Source organism: Pan troglodytes, chromosome 11 (genome assembly GCF_028858775.2).
Source record: "Pan troglodytes isolate AG18354 chromosome 11, NHGRI_mPanTro3-v2.0_pri, whole genome shotgun sequence".
In the NCBI taxonomy this organism is placed as follows: domain Eukaryota; kingdom Metazoa; phylum Chordata; class Mammalia; order Primates; family Hominidae; genus Pan; species Pan troglodytes.
The window spans coordinates 48,752,843-48,777,988 of NC_072409.2; the positions used below are offsets into that span (position 1 = coordinate 48,752,843).

General features: G+C 47.2%; 1 long non-coding RNA gene across 1 annotated transcript; it reads right to left on the reverse strand.

The window, feature by feature from the left end:
- Nucleotides 1-351: 351 nt before the first annotated feature.
- Nucleotides 352-18,720, reverse strand: LOC104007923 (uncharacterized). The gene is made up of 3 exons (XR_682298.4): nucleotides 18,581-18,720; nucleotides 824-922; nucleotides 352-579 (listed from the first exon to the last, which is right to left on the reverse strand). It is a non-coding gene; the product is annotated as an uncharacterized LOC104007923 (long non-coding RNA).
- Between the last annotated feature and the right edge of the window lie 6,426 nt (nucleotides 18,721-25,146).

Below are 25,146 nucleotides of genomic sequence, written 5' to 3' on the forward strand. Positions count from 1 at the left end.
CTTTAGTGGCCCCGTGGTGTGGTGAGATGCCCTTAGCCACCTCCTTTCCTCTAATGATGTGGGTTCAGTGCACTGAGCTAAGCAGTTCCAGTGACTGCCAGGGAGCAGCAGTGAACCAAGCACCAGAAATACCAGCACTTAGCACCAGGCAGCCCTCAGAGCCTGCTTCAGGCTCCAGCTTTATGAGGGTGGGTGGGATGAACATTAGGCAGCAGACCTGGATAGAGTAAGGGGCACATGGCTCGCCTCCTCATTGTACTTTTCTTCTTGACAAGGACCCTAAAAGCACAAGACTGGGGACCTATTGCTAGAGAAAAACCACCCCCAAACACCTAGAGACCCAAAATGTAGTGTCTTAAAATAACCACCATTTTTATTTTGTTCATACATCTGCAGTTTAAGCAGCGCCCAGCAAGGACAGCTTGCCTCCGCTCTCAGAGCATCAGCTGCGGTGGCTAGGAGATGGGAGGCTCTGCAGGATCACTCATTGACGTGTTGGGCAGTTGATGCTGGCTTGGCTGGGACCTCGGCTGTCGTGGCCTCTCTGTGTGGCTGCTGGGCTTCCTCCCAGCATGGCAGCTAAGGTCCAAGAACAAGGGCCTTGAGAGGCAGGCAGAGGCTGTGTCATCTTTTCTAATCAAACCTCAAACTCACACATTGTCATTTCCACCACTGAAGCCAGCCCGTATTCAAGGGAGGAGGGTTAGACTCTATTTCTGGACGACAAGAGTGTCCAAGAATTTGCAGACATGCTTTTAAACCACCGCTCTTGGCAAGTTACTTGTCACTGACTACGAGCTGGTCTCTGTGTGCGTTAGTATACCTGTGTGCAGGTCATCCTGAGGTTTACACAGCTGATGGAGGCAAGTCTCTCAGCACAATGCTTATCCATCAGGGGATATTTGCTATGGATCATCCAGCCCTGCAGATAGAGAGGCTGGTTAGCATGATTGTCATTTTATAAAAGAGGAAGATAGAGCACAGTGAGATGTTGAGAGTTGTTTGAACACACCAAGCTTGCTAGGGAAAAGATCAAAACCAGAAAATATTCTCCCCAGCCAGTTGAAGGAGTTTCCCAAAGTTCCTGAAAGCAGATAAAGGCTTTTGCTCAGTTTGTGGAGAAAACCATTGCTAAGACGGTACCGGAGAAGAGTCACAGCAAGAGGCCTGTGCTGGAGCAGAGGGTCTGAGAGCCAGGAAGCCAGTGGGCAGGGCAGTCAGCTGGGAGATATTGGGAAACATGAAATATGAAGGAGCCAATATGAAATGCTGAGGAGGCCATTTTTTGCAACCTATTACATTTTGTTAATGGTTTACACACCAGGCAATGACCCTAATGCCCCTGAGGATTTGGAGAGGGCCAGATAGTGATAGCCAGCCCTGAAGTTGCAGACTTGGAATGTGGGAGGAAAGCAGCCCTTCTGCTGCTCTCAACTCAGGCCCCACACCCCAGCTCAAGCTGCTCTCACGATGTCCACCGTTGCCTCCCAGGCCTTCAGGGACCACCCAGCACAGCTTTCTCCCTGCTAGAATCTGCAAACAACCTTCAAGGAACGTGGCCCCTGTCATGCTCAGAAACAACCTAGAGACAGGACTCTCTTCCCTCTATGTAATGGAATGTCCACAAAACCCAGTACAGTGGCCTCAGCCAAGTGCCCCAGGGCCTTGTCTTCAGCGAGGGTGCAACCTTGGCACCTCTGGGAGTGGAGGAGACCAGGATCACTCTGATGGCTCTGCCCAGTAACCCACCCCAATGTCCTGGTGTCCCCTGAGGATACCTCTCCACTTGTCAATCACTGCCCTGAACACCCTGGCTGAAGGCAAGTCTCAGAGGTGAGTCAGTTACCTTCACTGAAGTGGGGTGAGTGTGGTCATGTGCTGACCAAACTCTTTCTGATTTTTCTGTGTCCCTAAAAGAATTGCCCACAACACTTCCCTGGGGCCAGACCCCTGCCCTTAGAGGCCTTCCTGAGTCCAAGTCCCCAACCCACCTAGTAGGTTGTACATGTGCTCTTTGGGAGCGAAAGTAATGAGTTACCGGCTCACTCTTTTGGGGGGATTACATCATTCCATTAGCTAGTAGGAAACAGTGTATTCCCCACCGGATCTTGGCAGCCTACCCTACCTCAGATGTTCTTCTGACTGTGAACTTGCCACTCACCCTTCAAGAGGAAGAACCCAGGTCCTGCTGCCAACCTGAGGGAACCTCTGTGCCTGCCTCCCTCAACAGGGTTCAGCAGACATGGCCTGCCATGCCTGCCAAGGCATTAGCCTGGCTCACTCCCTCAAAACGCTTGCTCTGAGAGAACAGCTGCCATGTTGTGAGGAAGCCCAGGGCTCACAGAGGCACAAGGAGGGGCTTTCTGTGGCACAACCCTGGCTGAGCTCCCAGCCACGGCCAGCACCAACTTACAGCCAGGAGAGGGTGCCCTCTTGGACATGAAGCCTTGTGAAGCCTCCACAGCTACTGCCACAGGTATGGGGAAGGCTCCATTCCCCCAAAGAAATGAAACAAAGTAGTATACGCTTCCTGCCCCAAAAACTGCAGAGGAGGCATCTCCATGGGGACCTCTTATGTCTTAGGCCCTGTGGCAGTTTCTGAAATGACTCACAATGATTCTTAGCTCCAAAAATTCATACCTTCCCCATATATGCATACATCTAGGCATATTTTGTGTGACCACGTGTGTGGGGGAGGTATATATGTGTGTATGTATGTGAGTGTGTGTGTATATATATAATATGTGTGTGTGTCTATGTGTGTGTGTGTCTATGTGTATGTGACTAGGTATGTAAGTGTATAATTATGCATGTGTGGGTGTGTGGGTGTCTATGTGTGTATGAATGTGTGTGGTGTGTGTAAATGTGTATGGATGTACATGGGAATGTGCATATATGTATGTGTATGAGTGTATGTGTGAGACTATATTTCTGTGTGTGTGAGTATATGTATGTGGGTATATGTGCATGTATGTGTGTAGATGATTATATGTGTGTATATGAATGAGTGTGTATGCAAATATGTGTATGGGTGTATGAGTGTATGTGTTCGTGAGAGTGTGTGTATGAATGCATATGAGTGTATGTGTGTGCAGGTATGTATATGTGTGTATGTGTGAGTGTATGAGTGTATGTATGTGTGTTTGTGTGTGGGCATGTATGTGTGTGCACATAAGCTGGACCTAGTGAATGACAAATAAATGAAATGAATAAACATTAATAAAACATGACGAAGCTGGCAGGATGTCATCTCCAAGGTCACCTTGTAAAAGACTGAGTTTAATCTTGCTTTCACTGTCTTTTGCCTTCTCAGCTTGCTCATTTTGATGAAGCAAGCTGTCATGCTGGAGGGTCCCATGTGGCAAGGAACTGAAACCCTCTGTTCAACAGCCTATGAGCGAGAAGCCACATGAGTTTGGAAGTAGATCCCTCCCCAGTCGAGCCTTGAGATGACAGAGCTGTGACTGACACCTTGGCTGTAGCCTGTTCCAGACCCTGAAGCAGAGGATCCAGTTAAGTTTTGCTCAGATTCCTGAGCTACAGACATTGAGATAATAGATATGATTGTTTTAAGATACAGTGTTTTGGGTTAATACATCATATAGCAATAGATAATAAAGACAGATTTTAGTATCAATGTAATGTTGTGGTAAAAAATGCCTGAGGCCGGGCACGGTGGCTCACACCTTTAATCCCAGCACTTCGGGAGGCCAAGTCGTGCAGATCACAAGGTCAGGAGTTCGAGACCAGCATGACCAACATGGTGAAACCCAATCCCTACTAAAAATACAAAAATTAGCTGGGTGTGGTGATGCATGCCAGTAATCCCAGCTACTCAGGAGGCTGAGACAGGAAAATCGCTTGAACTGGGGAGGCGGAGGTTGCAGTGAGCCAAGTTTGTGCCATTGCACTCCAGCCTAGGAAACAGAGAGAGACTCTGTCTCAAAAAAAAAAAAAAAAAAGGCCTGAAAATGCAGAAGTGGCTGCAAAACTGGACAGTGGATGAAAGTGAATGGATTTTCAGGTGTGTGATACAGAAAGCCTAAACTGCTTTGGACATATTGTTAGCAGAAATCTCAGCTTTGGGAACACTGCCAGTGAAGGTTCAAGAGGAAGTGAGGGACATGTTATAGAAAATTAGAGGAAGGGGATTCTCATCACATAGTGGCAAAAGGTTTAGCTACACTGCTGCTTGCAGTTATGTGGAGTGCAGAACTTGGACCTAGCAAACTGTGTAGTCTAGATAAGAACTTCAAGGAAAATGTTGAAGGCATTACCTGGTTCTTCTTGCTGCTTATAATAAAATGTGAGAGGGGAAAGTGAAATTGAAGAAAGAACTGTTAGAAAGACTTGATGACACAGAAAATTCTCATCCTTTGCAAATAGCAAAAGATGCTAAAATTAAGAATATCTAAGCAACATTCAAAATTGTCTAGAAATAAAGGCAATAGGTGATTGTGCAATCTTTTGTTAAAATCTCAGAACAGTCATAATATCAGAGCACAGTTGAGACACCTGAAGGGCCCTTTTAAAAAATTGTGTACCCACAATTCCTCTCTATTGAGTCATGGAGTCTGTAAAAAGCATAAGGGTGTTGTCCCTAACCTTTCTCAGTGGAAGTCCAAATTAGAGAGGAACACATCTCAAAGAGATAGGTAACTGTGGCTTTGAAGCCACAGTTTAACTTATCTAATGAAGTGGGTTCCAGTGAGATTCATAGAAAACCCACAAATTGTCTGAAAAAAACTACATCAGCAAAAGCACTTCCAGCTTGAACTAAAAGGGACAGAGCCAGGGCAAAATGAAAAGAGGCAATTGGACCTCAACGTTTGACTGGCAGGAAGGAGGCTGAGAGAACTGCTCAGAGGCAAACACATTTTGTCTTTCATAAAAAAGTAAGTATACTAAAAGGACAAAAGTAGGAGCCCAGAGGGTAGAGCCAAGAGCCACAGAGAATGATTCCCAGGCCTTGAGACCTAACCAAAAAAATTCCAATGTTTGCCCAGCTGTACTTCAGAATTGCTATGGATCAGTGCCTACTGTGTGCCTCCCATTTCCCCTTTTATGAACAGAAAAGATTATACTGTTTATCCCATGCCTGTCCCTCCATTGCATGTAGAGTGAGTGAGGGGAAGATAACTTTTGTCTTGAGTTCATGAGTATAAGACTGAAAAGTGCTGTACTTGAGGATCTGTACTTAGGCAACCTCATCTAAGGAGCCTCACTCATCCCCTGGACTTGATTTAAATGATGAGATTTTTGACTTTGAGCTGGTGCTGTAATGTAATGAGATTTGGGGGGACGTTGTAGGACATAAATTATTAAGAGCCAGGAACAGCCTAAGTTAGGCAGCTCCCGAAATGGTTCCAAGGGGTCTCCACCTCTTAGAGTTTACACTCTAATGACCCTTTCTCTTTGCGGAGGTAGGAAGCTGAACCTGGTGGGTAGCTTCTAATGAACAAAACACAGCAAAGGTGATGGGAGGCCACTTTCAAGACAGCGCTATGAAACACTGTGACTTTCCTCATGCTTGAGCTTGCTCTCCTTCACATGCTCACTTTGTTGAAGCAAACTGTCATGCTGAAGAAATCCAAAGGGCAAGAAGCCAAGGACAGCCTCCAACCAACAGCCAATGAGGAGCCAAGGCCCTCGGTCCAACAGGCTGGGAGGAATTGAACCTGCTTGTAAGGATGCAGTATGCAATGGACTGAATCTTTGCATTCCCCAAAATTCACACACTGAAATCTTAATGCCAACGTGATCGTTTTAGGAGGTAGAGCCTTTGGGAAGTGATTAGATCATAAGGGGGGAGTCTTTATGAATGGGATTAAGTGTCTTTATGAAAGAGGCCTCAGAAAGCTTTCTCATTTCTTCTGTCATGAGAGGACACAGAGACAACATGGCCATCTATGAACCAGGAAGCGGGGCCTCAACATGCACTGAATCTGCCAGCACCATGATCTTAGACTTCCAGCCTCCACAACTGTAAGAAATAAATGTCTATTTTTTAAGCCACCAAGTCTGTGCTATGTTTTGTTATGGCAGCCTGAACTGACGGAGATACAGAGCTTCCTCCATTCAAGCTTTAAAATGACTACAACAGGCCAGGCACGGTGGCTCACACCTGTAATCCCAGCACTTTGGGAGGCCAAGGCGAGCGGATCACCTGAGGTCGGGAGTTCGAGACCAGCCTGACCAACATGGAGAAACCCCATCTCTACTGAAAATGCAAAATTAACCGGGCATGGTGGCACATGCCTGTAATCCCAGCTACTCAGTAGGCTGAGGCAGGATAATCGCCTGAACCCAGGAGGCAGAGGTTGCAATGAGCCGAGATCGCGCCATTGCACTCCAGCCTGGGCAACAAGAGCAAAACTCCATCTCAAAAAAAGAAAAAGACTACAACAGTCCCAGTCAACACCACAAGGGACCCTGAAGCAGGGGACCCAGGTAAGCCTGTGCACCATTGTATATGCCCAGATCCCTGACTTGCAGAAACTGGGTGGTAATAAGTGCTACTGTTTCAAACCATTGTGTTTTGGGGTATAATTAGTTAAGCAGAAATAGATGACTAAAACATCCCACTTTCCAGGGGAATAGGGGATTACCTGGGTACAAGTAATGACCTTGGACCAGTCTCACCTGTGACCCCCAGGAATCCACATCACTGGAAATGCTTATTTGAAATGAGGTTCAAGGGGTGGTCCTGACCTTCCCAGACTAGGACCAAGATGGTTCTTATGGACACTGCTGCTTGTGAATGGAGGTGAGGGCAATGGCTTCTGATTCCCCATAGCTCCCCATAGCTCCCGTGAGGGCTTCTGTTACCATGACACCTTGGATCTATACCTATGCCATGCCTCCCTGGTCCCTGAGAGCAATGTCACTGTCACTAGGGATCTCAGAGCCCATTCATGTGTCCACTAGCAGAGAGGGGCCACCGCACCTGCACACTGACCCCTCAGCCAGATTGAACCCAGCAGGCTCTGGCTTCCCCAGGGTGAGTGTAGGAGAATTAATGCTATGGGGGTCTTGATGAGGTGAGAGATGCCTGGTAGGGAATTCCCTCCCTCCCCTGCCCCACTGCTGGGCTGTTCTGAAGCCCAGTTGTTCTCTCGGCCTATCTGAAATGCCCCACAAGAGGCACAGGTGCCTGTGGCCATGTGGCTGCTTGTCCTCCTAGGACACCCCACCCTGCCCCTGCCCCTCACCCTGCTTTCCTGGGCTTCCACTCCCTGCAGTCATCACAGGAGCCTTTGCCTCAGGCTCTGTTTTCAAGCTGAAGATGGCACTTCAAAAAAGCCAGATGAGGCTCTAGACCAGGCCAGGTTGGAGGACTATAGCACCAACTGTGATCCGGCAGTGGGAGCAGCCACCAGAGTTTCTCCCCCTGAATGAGGCTCCTGAAATGCCCCAGCAGGAGTAAAGTCCCTGCATTCCCTAGACAGGGTTGGAGCAAAGGGGCTTTTCTCAGTGCTCAATGTGAGTCCCCAGCAACCAGCAAAGAGGGGATGGCCATGTGGCAAGGACTGACAGAGGGGACCTAATGCCCAGGGCCACCCAGGGAACCCTCAAGTTCTCCAAAGAGCTGCCTGCTCACCTTCTGTTAGGCATGGGCATGGAGCTGTGCTTCTGCCCCATGTGTGCTCCAACAGTAGCTCTGGCCGCGGAGGGAGGAGGGAGCCCAGGGACTTTGTGACACTGTTTTTCACCGTAAGCTTCCTTAAACAAACAATATTGCCACGAGCCAGAATTAATTGAACCCACATGCCAGTGTTCTGAGTGGCTGCCTCTATGTGTATGTGTGTATAGAGATATGTAGGTGTCCATGTGTGTGCATATATATGTGTACTGTGTACTTGCATATCATGTGTACATGTGCATTCTGTGGTGTGCTTGTATGTGCATATGTGTGTGAGTGTATATGCATTGTGTGCATGTATGTGTGTGTGTATGTGTAGTGTATGTGCATGCATGTATATATGTGGGTATGTACATAGGTATGTGTGGATGTGGCTGAATGTGTGTATGTATGACGGTGTGTGAATGGGTGTGTAGGTGCATGCATGTACATGGGGGTTGGGCATGTGTGTGGGTGTGTAGTGTGTGTGGATGTGCATATATATGCATATGTGGGTGTATTGTGGATGTACCTGTGTGTGTGTATGCATGTGTGCATGGGGGGTATGTACATGGGTGTGTAGTGAGTGGCGTGTGTGCGCATATGTGTGCGTGTGTACAGAGGTATTGGTCTAGTCCTCCCCAGCGTGCTGAGCCATCGCTCAGGGCTAGCAGTCACTGCTGGGCTATGTGTTCTGCACTAAATCGTCACAAACAAACAATGCTCCCAATTTACAGATGAGAAATCCAAGGCACAAGGAGGTGAAGTCCCTCACCTAGGCCATGGGGACAGCTATACAGCTGGTGTGGTGACACAGACCTGTGTTGAGATCCCTGGCCTGCCACAGCCTGGCCAAATGGCTCGCCTTTCCTTTACCCCTCCTTGGTAATGTGAGGACAAACTGCTCACCTGCAGGACCTGTGGGGAATCCGAGAGCTCTCATGTGGGGAGAAGCTTGCCTGGTGTCTGAGAGAGCAAGTGCCCCTCCTCGTTCACTCACAGGAACTTCCTGCACACCTACTCTGTGCCCGGCATCACGCTGGTGCCATAAATCCAGCTCCTGGAAGCAGAGCTCAAGCATGGATTCATGTGATTTCTAAAGGGTTTGCTCCTGGATAGCACAAATGGAGGGAGAGGTGCGGGGCAGGGAAGGGGAAGAGGCCAGGGTACAAGTTCAGTAAGAGCCCCAGCCCCTACCTGATCTCACCTGCAGCATCGATCGACAATGAATGTTTAAGCTGTGACGTGGTTGTTTAAGCTGCCTTGAATGGTCCGTGGTGCTCGTTGCAGAGACCCTAGCAGATGAAGACAACCCCAGGCCCCCAGAGCAAAGGGAAAGCAAGGCCTCTCATCCTCGCTGCCTGGACTCCCCTGACCGGGCACTCCATCTCCCCAGGAAGGAGTGTGGGGAAACAGCCCCGTCTACACTGGGGACAACCCACTTCCAGAAGCCCCTGTCCAATACTTTTACCCTTGATTTTTCAGCCCAGAGCATTTTATAGGAAATATAATCCACATGGCATTGAGTCACTGGGCCTGAGCTCAGCAAAAGTTGTTTTGTAAGAAATGTTTTCTATCCACCAGAGGCCTCTTTTCTTAGAAACAGGAAGTCATTTTTAGCCAAGAATAAACAAGCTTGACACTAAGCAGGTTAGTTTTTCACACAAAGCCCCTGACGGACTTTGTGGACTTCTTAGTCATAGGTTGGATTTCCTTTTCGGACTCTTTTCTTTTGACTCTTGACTGTTGAAATAAGATGAGTTTGCACTGGACCTACTGCCCACGGGACCCCCACCAAGCCACCATGCGAACATGGCGTGCATGGCCCAGGGTAGCAGCAGAGGCCACGTGACTTCAGCAGGCCCGATAACACTAACAGCTACCATTGACGGGGGTACCAGTACTTGGTGGCAGCATGCTGTAACGTAAAGAAAATGAGCTGTAGATTTCTGAGCTCATCACTCAACCTCTCTAAAGGCCACGATCCATGTCTATAAAGAAATGTTGACAACCAACTGACAAGCTCGTTGTCAGAATTCAAAAAACCAGTGTCAATGTGCATGCCCATCTCAGTGCAATGCCTGGCATGGAGCACATGCTTGATAAAGGGTAAGTAATGTCACTAATGGAGGTCACATGAGATTCACCAACAGAGAGAACAGGGGTGGGAAAGGGGCTCTTTCACATTTGTTTTAATCCCTAGAACCCAGTGCTGTTACTGGCATGTGGTAGGAATGTCATTTACTATGCATTGAGTGAAAAGAATGAATGAGGATACAGACGCAATCTGCTCCTAAATATTTAACAGCAATCCCGGCTACTTAGGCTTCTCCTTCCAAACGTATTGCTTCTTCAGCTAAGACAGCAGAAGAGGTGATTTAGTCTATGGTTGTTACACTCGGCCACAAGTGAACACAGAAATAGTCCAGAGTGTCACAGGTCCAGGGCAAAGGACTAACATGGACAGTTATGGACATGAGCAAGGTGGGTCTCAGAGGTGGTCTTGGTGATCAGATGGCAATGAAGTTCTAGATGCATTGAAACAAGCTCTAGACAGCAGCATGCAGTCCAACAACTTGTACCAGCATCCCCAGCCTCTGGCATTCATGTTTCTGCTCCTGGCACCTCCATGGGTGCAAAAACCTAGCGGTTTACTTGGACCTCTGCCTCATCTTTCTTCCTTTGAGCTTCAGTCTGCGCTTTTGCTTCTTTCTCCACTTGGCTCTTGCGGTGCAGAGGTTTCCAAGAAGATGGCACTAAGGCCGAGAGACGTATTGCTTTGATATTAATCAGATAGAGTTTATATCCCTGTCAAACTCAACAGGAAAGTTTCATGGTTTTTTTTTTCCACTTTAGCATGGATGTTCCAGGTGATGGAACCCAACTGTGGGTTATTTAGACAAGGCTCTTGCTTCCAATCCACTGGAGTGGGCGAAAGAAAGAAAGAGAGAAAGAAAAGAAAAGAAAAGAAAGAAAGAAAGAAAGAAAGAAAGAAAGAAAGAAAGAAAGAAAGAAAGAAAGAAAAGAGAAAGAAGGAAAGAAAGAAAAAGAAGTGGAAGAAGTGTAAGCAATGACCTCAGGTGAGTCCGAAGCGGCAGGTTGCATTTTCCGAAGACGGCTGAACAACATCTAGCATCCCACTGTCTCTTCCGCGGTGTGGCCTTGCCAGTCCCTTTCAAGGGCCTCATCTCTCCCACTTGACTCTGGGCCAACCTCTGTGACTTTGTCAACCAATACAAGTTCTGATTCTTCCAAGCCCAGACTATCCAGAGGCCTTGCAGCTCCTTGTCAACTCTTGGGACCTGGCCCTTGGGATGCTCCCTCTTGGGACCCGGCCACCATGCTAGGAGAGGCTGAGTGGAGAGGTCTCATATGGGCACTCCTGAGATGCCAGGCCGAGAGGACAGCTGAAAGCCAACATCTTTGGCCAGGCACATAGATGAAGGCACCATCTTGGACATCCGCTCAGCAGAGGCTTCAGAGACTCCAGGTCTGGGCACTGTCTGATTGGATCCGAAGCCTCACCATTGTGAGGATGGTGTGGCCAAGCCCAATCTACCCACAGCACCATGGGAGTGAATAACAAATTGTTGTTCTAAGCCACTGAGCTTTGAGGTGCTTTTAAATGCAGCCATAGTCAGCCAGAACAGTGAAGAGGGCGTCAACAGGACAACAAGTCAGTGAGAGGACAGGACTTCAGGAGTGATGGGAGGAGGGAAGCTCTCTAAAGAGGCACTGTGTAGCTGAAATGCAGGTGACCAGGAGCCGGGCATGCAAAGGCGAGGAGAAGCGTGCAGAAGCAGTGTGGCAGAGCTGCTCAGGCGGCATGAGCTGGCCTGGGGTCGGGTGGGCAGCTGGGGAGACAGTGAGCAGGTCAGAAGGGGCCAGGGGAGCTGGCCATGTGGACAGCAGCAAGGAGTTCACCGGGAGGCATTAGGAGCAGTGGCGAGCCTGCGAAAGGCTTTAAGCAGGAGGCTTTGTGGGGAATGGACACACCCAGTGGGGAATGGATTAGGTCTGGAGGGTAAAGAAGGAGGTGGGAGCTGGGAGGCCACCCAGGTGCAGAGTGGGGAAGTGGCAGTGGCACCTCATCTCCTCAATGACCAATGTCCCCTGAACTGGCTGCTCAGAGGCTGATCTCTCTTGATGACAGGCCTCTGGGCGGGGGCACTGGGTGGGTACCCATACTGTTCACCATGCAGGGCTGACCCCACCAGTCTGTGCCAGCCTATGGCGACTGCTTCCCTGGGAGGAAGGACAGAGTTGTGTTCCTTGATCAACACCAAGCAATGACGTTCTGTCTCATTTTAAGAGAACCCAAATGGCTCACTGGTGAGGCTCTTCCATGGAGGGGAGCAAAGCACAGAGGCTTCCGGAATGATGAAGCTGAGTTCTCACTGGTGGCCTGACTACCAAACACTGCTAGCACTGACTTCAAACTTGCAATTGCTTCAATAAAATGCCAGGGAGAACTCTTTCTAGAACAGTGGCTTTTGAACTTCTCTCTGGCCCCATAAAGAATTGCATCTTACTTCGAGAGGCCGAGGTGGGCAGATCACGAGGTCAGGAGTTCAAGACCAGCCTGGCCAACATGGTGAAACTCCGTCTCTACTAAAAATACAAAAATTAGCTGGATATGGTGGCGCAAGTCTGTAATCCCAGCTATTTGGGAGGCTGAGATGAGAGAATTGCTTGAACCGGGACCCGGGATGCAGAGGTTGCAGTGAGCCAAGATCGCGCCACTGCAGTCCAGCCTGGCGACAGAGGGTGAGTCTCAGGTGAGTCTGAAGTTTGACTCTGTCAAAAAAAAAAAAAAAAAGGAAGGAAGGAAGGAAAGGAAGGAAGGAAGGAAGGAAGGAAGGAAGGAAGGAAGGAAGGAAGGAAGAAAGAAAGAAAGAAAGAAAGAAAGAAAGAAAGAAAGAAAGAAAGAAAGAAAGAAAGGAAGAAAGAAAGAGAAAGAAAGAAAGAAATGCATGTTGCCTGTCAGCCGGCACCTCCAGACATGGCTGTCCGCCAAGGACAGAGGGCTCAAAACACGGACTTCCCACAGGCAGAATGCACTGGTGTTTACTCTGCTCTGTTCTCCCACACATTAAAAAAACAAAAACAAAAACACTGGTCACTTCCCACTAATGGCTCTGAACCAAAAGTTTAAAACCCTGTTCCTGAAGCCCACAGTGATGAGAAGGATGGAAGACCTGGCCTTCAGGGAGGCACCTGGCCCACGCTCCAGCCCTCACCTCCCTCTGTGCTTGTGCCTCACCATTGGGCCAGATAAGCTCCCCCTGGTTTGGGCCCCGGGAAGAATAAGGAGATGGAAATGTTCTTCCTCCAGTGATCAAGCTAGTGTCGTCTAACCCAAAGAGGAGAAGCAGGAGGGTGGGACTTCCCAAAACCAGCCCCAGCTCCCAGCCCTCTGTCACAGAACTGGCACCAGGTAGAACCCCCAGAGCAATCTACACCCCTCCCAGCTCTGCCTTTCATGATTCAACCCTTCCCTGGGGAAGTTTAACATATGAAAATGGGCATTTCACCGCACACAATCCAGATGCAAATACAAGGGGGCACTGAAGACAAATTTTCAATGTAGCAAATAGGGCTAAATTTGTCAACAGAAACTAACTGCAGCCTAGATTTATAGTCAGTGCTTTCCCCAAGATCTTCCCTGGGGACAATTCAGCAAATGCATGTCCACCAAATGCTTTTCAAATCTTCTGCAAGATGTAATGTTCTGTTGCTCCTCAGATGACTTTTTAAAAAATTTTAAAACAATGCAATTTCTTGTGACCAAACTTTATATAAGAATGATTTTTTTAATTTCAAAAATAATCAATTTATATCTCTGAAAATTCTATGTCATTTTACAAGGAAGGGAAAATCTTTTTAGCAACATAACACACGCATATATGTTAAATTTTTCAAACACCCCTTTCCAAGTTGTTTGGCTTACATATTTTCATTTACACAACTAATCTATTTTCAAAATTATTAACACTCACGATAGCCTTTAGTGACTGGAAAGAACCCAGAGAATCAAGACATTTATGATTACAGGAAATCTATCCCAAAAACCATACTATACACACTGAGCTCAGCTCCTCTTCCCATGTAGGGGCAAAATGAAGAACTATTCAATGAATCTTCCTAAGTTAACAGGAGACATTTGAAGTTGTTTTCAAAGTTTTGCTTTACACACAAAGTGACATCACTGAAGACTAAACGCTGACTGTTTTTCTTCTTTTGCCCAAATTCCTACTCAAGGGGCCTGGAGAGTCACACTCTACAAACCATAAAGTCTCATCAGAGGGATTTTATTTAACCCTATATAACGTGGTGGCTTACTTTGCAACCTGACTCTGGCATAACAACACATAACAAGGAAGGAAACCAAAATATTTTAACCCCAAATATATTTTCTTGCCATATCTTGAAATTGCCCTGCAAAGTCATCTCTTGTGGGGAAAAATCTACATTCTATAAAGAATGCCCTTTCCCTTTTCCAGACCTTTTCCCTGATCCAAGAGAGAGTCAACTAAGAGTCTGGCACCTTTTTAAGTCTGATAAGAAACATTCACAATCTATTCTCTCTGAAGCCTCCTACCCTGGAGGTTTCATCTGCATAATAAGAACCTTGGTCTCCACAATCCCTTATCTCAACCCAGACAATTGCTTTCTATTGATTCCAGGTCTTTAGATAAACTCTTTCAACCAATTGATAATTAGAAAACTTTTAAATCTACCTGTAACTGGAAGGGCTCCCCACTTCCCCCAACCCCTTCAAGTTGTCTCGCCTTTCTAGACCAAACCAACGTACACCTCAAATGCACTTGATTGATGTCTCATATCTCTCAAAAATGTGTAAAACCGGCCGGCGCAGTGGCTCACACCTGTCATCCCAGCACTTTGGGAGGCTGAGGTGGGCAGATCACCTGAGGTCGGGAGTTGGAGACCAGCCTGACCAACATGGAGAAATCCCGTCTCTACTAAAAATGCAAAATTAGCCAGGTGTGGTAGCACATGCCGGTAATCCCAGCTACTACAGAGGCTGAGGCAGGAGAATCGCTTGAACCTGGGAGGCGGAGGTTGCAGTGAGCCAAGATTGCGCCATTGCACTCCAGCCTGGGCAATAAGAGCGAAGCTCAGTTTCAAAAAAAAAAAAAAGAAAAAAAGTAAAACCAAGCTGTGCCCCGACTACCTTGGGCACAAGTTCTCAGGATCTCCTGAGGGCCATGTCACAGGCCACAGTCACTCATATTTGGCTCAGAATAAATCTCTTCAAATATTTTACAGAGTTGGACTCTTCCTCAACATCATTTTGCACAAGTCTCTCTAGAGGTAACTAGGGGTCGAACTGCATTTGTTACGTTGATGGAGAATGCCAAATGACCTTTCTCAGTTGGTGCATCATTTTAAACTCCCATTTTAAATATTAGTGGGTAGTGACCAGTGTTTTTGTTTAAACTATTTATACTAAGCAATATATGGGAATGCCTATTTCCCTACACAAGTGTTACTACATTTTTAAAACATTTCTGAAACTTCTGCAAAGTTTGATTTTTTTCATTAGTCTTTTTTTTTTAAACTTTTTATTGAAGTATATCCTACATACTGAGGCATGCACAAAGTGAACCCATTCACGTAACATTCTTGATTCCTTCCAGACACTGTTTCTCCTAGTCACAGGGAAGGTGTGTGCCCAGCTTTAGTGGAAACTGCCAAACAGCCTCAAGGTTGGCTGCACCAGTGCATACCCTCCACCAGCAGTGGATGGAGGTTGGCTGCTCCACACCCTCACCAACACTGGCCCTTGTCAGTTTTGGGATTTTTTTCACTTTGGCCAATTTTGTGGCTGTACATGAGGATATCACCTTGTGGTTTTCCCCGGTGACTAATGAAGCTGAACACCTCTTTTCGCTCATGGACATTTGGATTTCCTTTTCTGGGCAGTGCCAATGTTTCACATTGATTTTTTTTTTTTGTCTTGTCCTATTGATTTGTAAGAGCTCTTTGTATATTTTGATTAAGAGTTCTTTGTCAGATTTATGTATTGCAAATATCTCCTTCCATTCTGAGGTTACCTTTTAAATCTCGTAATGTTATCCTCGGAGGAATAGAAATGCTCAATCTTAATAGAGTCCTACTTATCAACATTTCCCCTTTTTGCACCTTTTGTGTCCTGACTAAGAAATGTTTGCCTGCTCCAAGGTCATAAAAATATTCTATTTTTCAAAGTCTTGTTGTTTGTGCCTTTTGCATTTAGAACTGCAATTCATTCTGAGTTTGAAAGGAGGTGGGAGTCAGATGAACTATTTTCTATATGGATAGAAAATTTATTCCTCATTTATTGAGGGAAGAAAATGTTCCCTCTGTACTATAGTATCTTTTTTGCATAAATCAAGTATCCATACAAATAACCATACATAACTGTTCCTAGACCCTATTTTTGGGAACTAAAAATAAAATTCTAAACCCCTTAATGACTGAACAAACCCCTCTTGGCCAAGGAGACCCCAGAAACACCTTAAAAACTAAGTTCCATGATGGGACAGGTGGTCAGACACGCCTCATTAAACTCTCTTCCTTTTGGGGTTTAGACACAAAAACTGACCAGCACTAATGTTAAAATAGAGATCATAAGACTCACAGAATAGACTGTTTGTGGCAATAAAATACCAAATTATAAACAGGACCTAAGGCCGTGCCAGACGAGGGTTAAGTCACATACCCGCTCCACTTAAAGAATGAACTGGCCGGGCACGGTGGCTCACGCCTGTAATCCCAGCACTTTGGGAGGCCAAGGCGGGCAGATCACTAGGTCAGCAGATTGATACTATGCTGGCTAACACGGTGAAACCCTGTCTCTACTAAAAATACAAATAATTAGGCAGGCACGGTGGCCGGGCGCCTGTAGTCCCAGCTACTTGGGAGGCTGAGGCAGGAGAATTGCTTGAACTGGGGAGGCGGAGGTTGCAGTGAGCCAAGATGCGCCACTGCACACTCCAGCCTGGGCAACAGAGCGAGACTCCATCTCAAAAAAAAAAAAAAAAAAAGAAAGAAAGAAAAAAGAATGAACTATGTTGTAACTGCCACAAGGTTTTTCTCTTTCTCTAGCAGCTAAACAAGCTCCAGCCTTGAGATAAGCAATATTAAAGCAATTACAACCCATCCAGCTCACCGAGGCTGAGTAACTGAACGCCTGTTCCACCAGCCACAACTACAGCAATGGCTCTGGCTGGTTTACAGAGGCTGCGCACTTGAATCCCTTCATGTCCTGAAAATACCTTTTGACGTATAGGGCCTGACTGTAATACATTTAAATGTTCAGTCTCCACCCCAAGGTAGACATAAGTTGTATGTTACATACATGTGGGTTCAGCACACATGCATCAGGACCACCTCATGAATACTCCTAGCTCCTCCTATAACCTGTTGAATATGCATGTTTATCCAACCCATTTAGCACAAAGCTGCTGCCCTAATCTCTCCTTCAGAGTGCCTGTCTCTGGCTTTGGCCAAAGGCAAGCTTCCTGGCCTAAGGGATGGCCACGTTGATGGCTGTAACCATCAAGTCTCCTTTTCCAAACTTATAGATTGTGTGATTTTTAAGTTAGCAATGTCTTTTTTTACACTGATCTGTCCATTCGTGTGCAAACATCACACCGTCTTAATTCCTCTAGCTTTCTAACAGATCTTTCCTTCGGACAGAGTGAGTAGTCCAGTTTTATTCTTCTTCCACAAAGAATTTGGGCCTTCGGACTTCCTACGTTAACAAAAAACCCTGCTCTTAGCTGGGAGTGGTGACAGGTGCCTGTGATCCCAGCTATTCAGGAGGCTGAGGCAGGATAATTGCTTGAATCCGGGAGGTGGAGGTTGCAGTGAGCTGAGAGATCGCGACACTGTACTCCAGCCTGGGCCATAGAATGAAACTCTGTCTCAAAAAATAAAAATAAAATTTTAAAAAACCCTGCTCTTTAAAAATTTCAATATAGCTCTTACATATTTCATGTGCTTAAAAGCTGTTTGTATTCCCTTGTCTGAAAACTTTTATTAATATATTTTAATCCTTTTGAACTATTGGTCTTTTTGTTATCGATTTATAGGAGTTCTTCATAAATTAGGAAAATTAGCTCCTTGTCTACGATATGAGTTGCAAATATTTTCCCACATTTCCATTTGTCTTTAGACTTGGAAATGCGTTGCCCACATTATTTTATTTTTATGTGTGTCAATCTTTTCCAGGTTTTTGTGTCTTTCTTAGAAAGGCCTTCCTCACTCCAAGGTTGTCATTACAACTGTTTAAAAACATGCATTCGTACTGAGAAGAGAGCAGCTGTTTTGCCAGAATGATGGAATGTGGGAAGATCCCTTCTGTTACGTATTTCCTCTAGTATTGCTATCACATATGGGGATACTATTTTAAAATAAATGCCATGGCCAAAGCATGGTGTTGGTGCTTCTGAAATGCTCTAGAACCATGTTACTAGCTATGACACGGACCCCTCCATGCCTTGATGATGACTAGGCCTAAAGACCCTTCACCTACACAGGCCACTCATGGTATTGAGAGGTGCCTTAGCAACAGATAACCATTATTATACCTTTTCTTAAATTTGACAAAGTAAGGGGTTTGAACTGCAGTGGGTTCAGTCTGCCAGCAGTTCACATTCTAACCCCTCCTAGAGGTGGGGGTGGGGGGAATGTAAATTGTGTTGTAATTCTGTGTTCTTTCTCATAGCAGGCACCCCAGCATCAGGCCCATAAAACCTGGACTTACTACAGTATCTACCTAGGAAGCACCAAATAGCATCTTGCACTGATACCACACTCTTAGAAGAGTCCAGCTGCTGGACGCAACCTGCAGAGGGACCGTGGAGAAGATAAGGCTGGAGTGGGAAAGGAAGAAGAGGGAGTGAGGGTTTGGAACGGGATGCTGCTGGAGGCAATTAGGTAATAACTTACCTGAGAACAACTTGAACCCAGAGCACTGTCTTTCAGAAGTCTACCAGGTCAGCCCAAATCCAAAATGACTCCTGTAGCAGGCAGCACAATCAGGGAATGGAAATTAGCAGAAAATGGGGCCAATTCTGGCTCAACACCTGGATCAATTCGATCTGAGTGGTCAATCTGGGGAGAAGCCCTTACTGGCCTCCACTGCCTGGGGGGCAAGCTGGACTTCCAAACTGGCTCATGCAGATGGAGGTGTCCTCAGCCACAGGGCATCAGCAGCCAGGCCTGGATGCCCCCACATGGAGCAGCCCTGAGCTCACCCACGCCAGGCACTGGGGACTCAGACTGCCCTGGGGACTGCAGAGTCAAGCTCCCCTATCCACCCCCAGCCCCACATGGTCCCTCACAGGCTGTCAGGGACTCTCCCAACCTTTGTGTAGCAACGTTATCAGGGGTTTTCCAAGAAAGGCTCCTTCAGCCTTGCCTGGGGAAATTACAGAGCGGTGGGTGGGAGGTGGAGGGGGGGCCACCGCCAAACAGTTTTGCGTGTTCTGCTACAAGCGTCTCACCGCTTCCTGCTTTTCTCAGCATTACAGAAAACGCCTCTCTAATTTTGGCCGTGGCTCCAACAGTAACTCAGAAAGAAGGCAAGACACTGGACAAGTAGCTGCAGCGCTCTTAGAGGTGTGCACGCCATTTACAAATTTCTATTTAAAAAGAATTTGCATGTGAATGAGGTTCAGGACAGACACAAATCCACCTTAAAATATTTGAGGGCCACTAGCTCAGGGCTCCAAGCCACCAGGCTGATAGAAATACTCAGCCCCCTCCATCCCTGGAGGTTCCTAATGAAACTCAAGAATTCTAGGTCTTTCTTGCTCCTTTTCAAGTGATGTGAAAAGCCTCACAACATTGGAGAGAGTCCCTAAGGCTAGCAAATGTGAATGTCAGTGTAAACGGCAGGTGTTAAGTTTATCTTAGTTTATCTTGTATCATCTGCAAGCCTGGTTTCTAAAGGTCACTTCTCTGACAAAGGAGGTGAGTCTTTGTTTTCTAACCAGAGACATTCAATGAATTCTTTTTTAAGTTTTCTTGCCCATTTAACATGCAAATGCTACAGAAAAATTGTGCCATATTGTAAATTGTGATGTAGGGGCAAGAAGCAGGGATTATTTCTGGATCAAGGGATTGTTGCAGTCTCACTGTCAATGAAGAGGTGCCACATGGATCAACACACACCCCCATCCCTGTATTTTGTTTATTTTATTTTATTTTATTATTTTTAAATTTAATTTTATATTTTTGAGACAGGGTCTTGCTCTGTCACCCAGGCTTAAGTGCAGTGCTATGATCTCGGCTCACTGCGACCTCCGCCTCCCAGGTGCAAGTGATTCTCGTGTCCCAGCCTCCCAAGTAGCTGGGATTACAGGCACGTGCTACCACACCTGGTTAGTTTTTGTGTTTTTAGTAGAGATGAGGTTTCACCATGTTGCCCAGGCTGGTCTCGAATGCCTGAGCTCAAGCTATCCTCCTGCCTCGGCCTCCCAAAGTGCTGGGATTACAGGCATGAGCCACTGTGCCCGGCCCCTGTATTTTGTTTCTTTAAGAGACAAGAAAGAGCTAGAGGTGGACACTCAGACCTTACATGGCAATTCTCCTGGCCTCACATGTGCAAATCACCAGATAGAACTCTCTGGAGAGGGATGTGGGAGCACCAGGGCCCTTCCAGCTAATAAAGAAAGCCAAAAATAAGACACGTGAACAAACACACTAGAGAAAACAGTGCAATGTGAAGACACCTCAGCTGCAACTGAAGAAGGTAATGTATGTCCATGGGAGGACAGAGAAGGGCAGCAGCTGAACGTCCCCTGGAAAGGTCTGTGGAGTAGGTGAGGCTGGAGTGGGATTGGGAGAAAGGGAGTGAGGGTTGAAGGTTTGGAAATGGTCGGCCCTGGAGGGAATTGGGTAGCAAGACGAACTGAACCCAAAGCATTGAATGTGCCAGAGAAAGAGGAAGACTGAGTGAATTCAAATCAGGCAAAGTGAGCACATCAAAGCGAAAAGAGGTGACTCTGAACACAGCTCAAGTCCCAGGGTCACCGTCCTACTGGGACTGGATTGTCACTGAGAGAGGAGAGAAAGTATGGACTTGGGACTATGACCCTTGGCTTCCATCAGGAGTGAGCATCTGAAGCAATCGATGCCTCTAATGGAGATGGTAGCCACGAAGTTGGTGACATGTTCTGCGTCAGACTAGGAGAGCCTGGAGGGCAGGCCTGAGAAATTCAAGCTGGTAAGTCACCAGGCAGACGTTCTAAGAATCCAGGGCCTGTCGCTGGAACGAGTTGGAAATCTCTCACGAGACCCACATGCAAAGGTTGACCTCCTCTTTTACCAAACTGGAAAATGTGCCTTGCTCCTATAAATGCTTTAGTGGGAGACATCACTGACCTTTTTCATTCAGCCAATCAAGAGTTCATGTACACAGGGACATTTTTGCCAAGCACTGCTGAAGCCACACATACATATGGCCCCTAACAGTACAGAGTTTGCCATTAAGAGATGAAAATCAGTGCCAACGGAAGTTAGAAAACAAGGAGAGACTTTCCCTACTCGAATTTACATCCAGGATTACAAAGTTGGCTTTTGTCTCTATCAAGAGGAGCATCCATGGAGACTAGAACCCTGCTATTCAAAGTGTGGCTTGTAAACCAACAACCTCTCCCAGGAGCTGGGTAGCAAGCCAAACCCTCAGACCCCACCCCAGACCTGCTGCGTCAGAGTCCTCATTCTTGCCAGCTCCCCAAAAGACTATAGCATCCCCATTTAATCCTAAACATAATCGACCCTGAGTGATATCCAAGCTCCTCCTGCCTGGGAAGAGAGCAGGAATCAAATAGGGGGTTTTAATCCCGGTCTACACCCCTCCTGAGTCCCTGATAGCGTGGCACGAGCAGCCCAGCCTTGCCCATCCCCAGGAGCCTCCACAGAGCCTCTGAGCTGGGCAGCCACTGACCAAGGCTGTGTCCATCAACTGTCCCAGGGTTCTTCCCAACAATGGGCTCAGTTAAAAACCCTGAAGTCAAGGGAGCTGCCCTGGGCTGAGGTCCTTGGACTGCCACGGGCTCTCTGCCCATACCCGCTCACTGTCCCTCTCCTCACTGTGGAGGCCAGCAGCTGCCCAGGCCCACCCGCGTCTGAGTCGCCCATGGGCTTGGATGGGACTGGGGTCACTTGCTGCAGCTCAGCACTCTAGTGCTGCCTTTGGCGTGGGGAAGTAAAGCAGTTACTAATGTAAAATGATGGCTCATCTGGGCTGTGAAGGGCAGGTGGTCGCAGGCAGCTGTGTGAGTTACCCTTGTGTATGCAGTGCCATTGCTGCCTATGTTCCGGACACAGAGGAGAGAAGGAGCTCATCAGTCATTCCATGGTGACCCAGTCCCCTGTGATAGGAATCCCACAGCAGCAGGCACAGCTAACGCCCCACCCTCAGGGTGCAGAACACTGCTCCTGATGCCCTGTGGAATTTGACAAAGGCACCTTAAAATAAAATGTGTCATCTCAAAAGAATTTTCTCCCAAATTTGGGACCATAGGCCCTGGCTCTCAATCTCCAAAGAGTCTGAAGATTCAGACTAGCCTCTTTGATTTTCTTCCCTTTTTGAAATGATAGAATCCAGATTGGCATAATCCCTTAAACCAGCCACGATTTTTGATCAGAGTTTCAGAATACACTCAATTATTCTAAAAAGTACCAAACATAAAAATTTTTCAGTCTTCAAAGTCCAATTAAACTTCACTCACCTGACTGTTTAGAATGTGAGCCATCAGTGTGCATGGCAGGGTGAGAATCTTTTACAGCTTCTCCTGCCTGCATTCTGGAAATGCAGCTATGCTAAGCAAACACTGCAATGGGCCTCTGCATGGGCATGGACTCAGGTCCTGAATGCTGCAATCCATGAAGATCTGTGCTGTAAGCAGGGAGAGACCATGACAAGCTTGATTAGGGTGGGTCTGTGGGTACCAAGTTCTTCCTTTATAGTCTCCCCGAAGTCACCACTCCTGCAAATGAGTTCAGGGATACCTGGGAGCTGCGTCCACACCAAATAATCCCAACAAGACTGCCAGCCCTCCCACGACAGAAACATTTCTCAGAACATATGGGTCAGTACGCACAGTAGCCACTGTTTATCAGATGCTTAGAGCAGGTCAGTCATTGTTCCGAACTGTCATTGACAGAAATCGTTTTCAAAGCACCACCCAGGAACATGTAAAAATGCAAATTCCAGGCCCCATCCCAGACCTGCTGAATCAGGATCTCCTGGGTTGAGACCCAGCAATCTGAGTTTTAAGAAACCTCTGAATGGTTGTGGTTCTTGCTAAAGTTTAAAGACCACCAGCCTTCATCATCCCATTTCTGTGATTCAAGGGTGATTTATTGCAGAGCACAGAAAAGTGGGAGATCCAAAAAGTCAAAAAGCTCAGTGCAACTGTATGAGTCAGGGCTCTCCAGAGGAAAATAGCCAGCAAAGTGTGTATAGAGAGAGAAAGTCTAGGGGACTTTGCTCACATGAATACAGAGACTGGCAAGTTCCAAACTCTGGATGGTGGGCCACAGGTTGGAGCCCCAGGAGAGCTGACACTGCAGGCATCTGAAGGCTGTCTGCTGATGGTGCAGAGAAGTCCAAAGGCAACTCTCTCCTCCCGGGCAAGATCAGCCTTTTGCTCTATTCAGGTCTTCAATGAACTGATGAGGCCCACCCATATTAGGGAGGACAATCTGCTTTCCTCACAGTTCATTGATTTAAAGTTAGCTTCACAGAAACACCCAGGAGAATGTTTGACCAAATATCTTGGCACCCCATGACCCAGCCAAGTTGGCACATACAATCCACCATCACACAGGTCCACATACCCGGCCAGTGGGGAAGCCAGGATGGCAAGCCAGCCCGGCCTGGTAGCCTAGCAGCTGCTGCCAGTGACACTACCAGTTCATCCAAGAGGGCCTTTCATGTCCAGGTCACTGTGGTGGTGAGGAAGGCACAGCAGAGTGGAAAGGGCCCAAGCTTTGCCAACAGTAGAACCTGGACTTCAGCCTTCTCTGCCACATGCCACCGGTATGATCAAGCATAGTGGCTATTCTCTGAGCATCAGTCTTCCCCATTGTGAAATGGGCCTGCACCCTCTGCACCTAGAGGAAGGGGAGATGTCAGCATCTTTCATCAGCACCCAGGAAGTGGAGGTGAGTTCCTTTCCCTCCTAGTTTTCTGCACTGAATGCTCCCTTTTCACAGGAGCAGCTGGTAAGTTAGAGAAATGACTGCCTTGCTGGCACCACTAGGGAGGGCGCAGGCATTGCCAACCTAAGTGACATGCAGATTTCACCAGGGACTTCGTGGGGTGGCCAGGCTTTCCAGAATTTAAAATATAGCCACTTTATCCGGTCTTCTTTTAGTAGAACCTAGAACTGGAGACCATCTAAAGGTATGGCACTTGCCTCAGGGCTACAGCCTGTCAAGGTCCCAGGTGTCATTTTTAAAAGTGACAGAGACGGCTGAGTGCAGTGGCTCATGCCCGTAATCCCAGCACTTTGGGAGTCCAAGGCAGGCGGATCATGAGGTGAAGAGATCGAGACCATCCTGGCCAACATGGTGAAACCCCATCTCTACTAAAAATACAAAAAAGTAGCTGGGCATGGTGGCGCGCACCTGTAGTCCCAGCTACTCGGGGGGCTGAGGCAGGAGGATCACTTGAACCTGGGAGGTGGAGGTTGCAGTGAGCCGAGATTGCACCACTGCACTCCAGCCTGGCAACAGAGCCAGACTCCGTCTCAAAAAACAACAAAAAACCAAAAGTGACAGAGACTATAGGTCACACCGGATCAAAATAGGACTGAACGTCCAAATGGAACTAAAACCTGGTGAATTCTTTTTTAAGTCAATTTAGTTGCAATTAATTTAATTTTTCAGTGCCCTGTTACAGTTAGTTATAAATTCAAATTAGCTTCAACCAGGTCAAAATACTTGCAGACTATTTAACAACTAGCAGAGGTTTGAGAAACTATAGCATTTACCCTCAGGGGCAAGATGTTCATAAGACAGTCCTGCTATCCTCAGCCCAGGAACCCAATCCCACTACAGCCAAGAACAAAAGGGATCTGGACTCTGAGCTACTCTGAATTGCTTCTCATTTGCATAAATTTGCATATCACCTTCCAGCAGCTCCCACCCCAGCTGAATCAAAGGAATCATGGAGTGAAGCATTCTTAAAATTAAGCTGCAGGCTGTGTCTCTGGCATGATATGTCTGCAGATTTTCAGGTTGATTACGCTGATCACATCACAGTTTAGCAAAGTGGACACGGAGGGAGACAATACCTTTGACGGGAGCTGCAGACCTTCCAGGGCTGTCCTGCAGCAGGGAGCAGCTGCAGGCCGGGTGGGCTTCAGCCCCTTCAGGGCAGAGCTGGCTCCACAGCCGGCCCCTGATCCTACCCTTTGGGGCCTCTACCCCCTCCCATATCCCCCTTGTAATTGGAATGGGTCATCTCATTGGCTGCAGAGCCTGGGGATTTACATAAG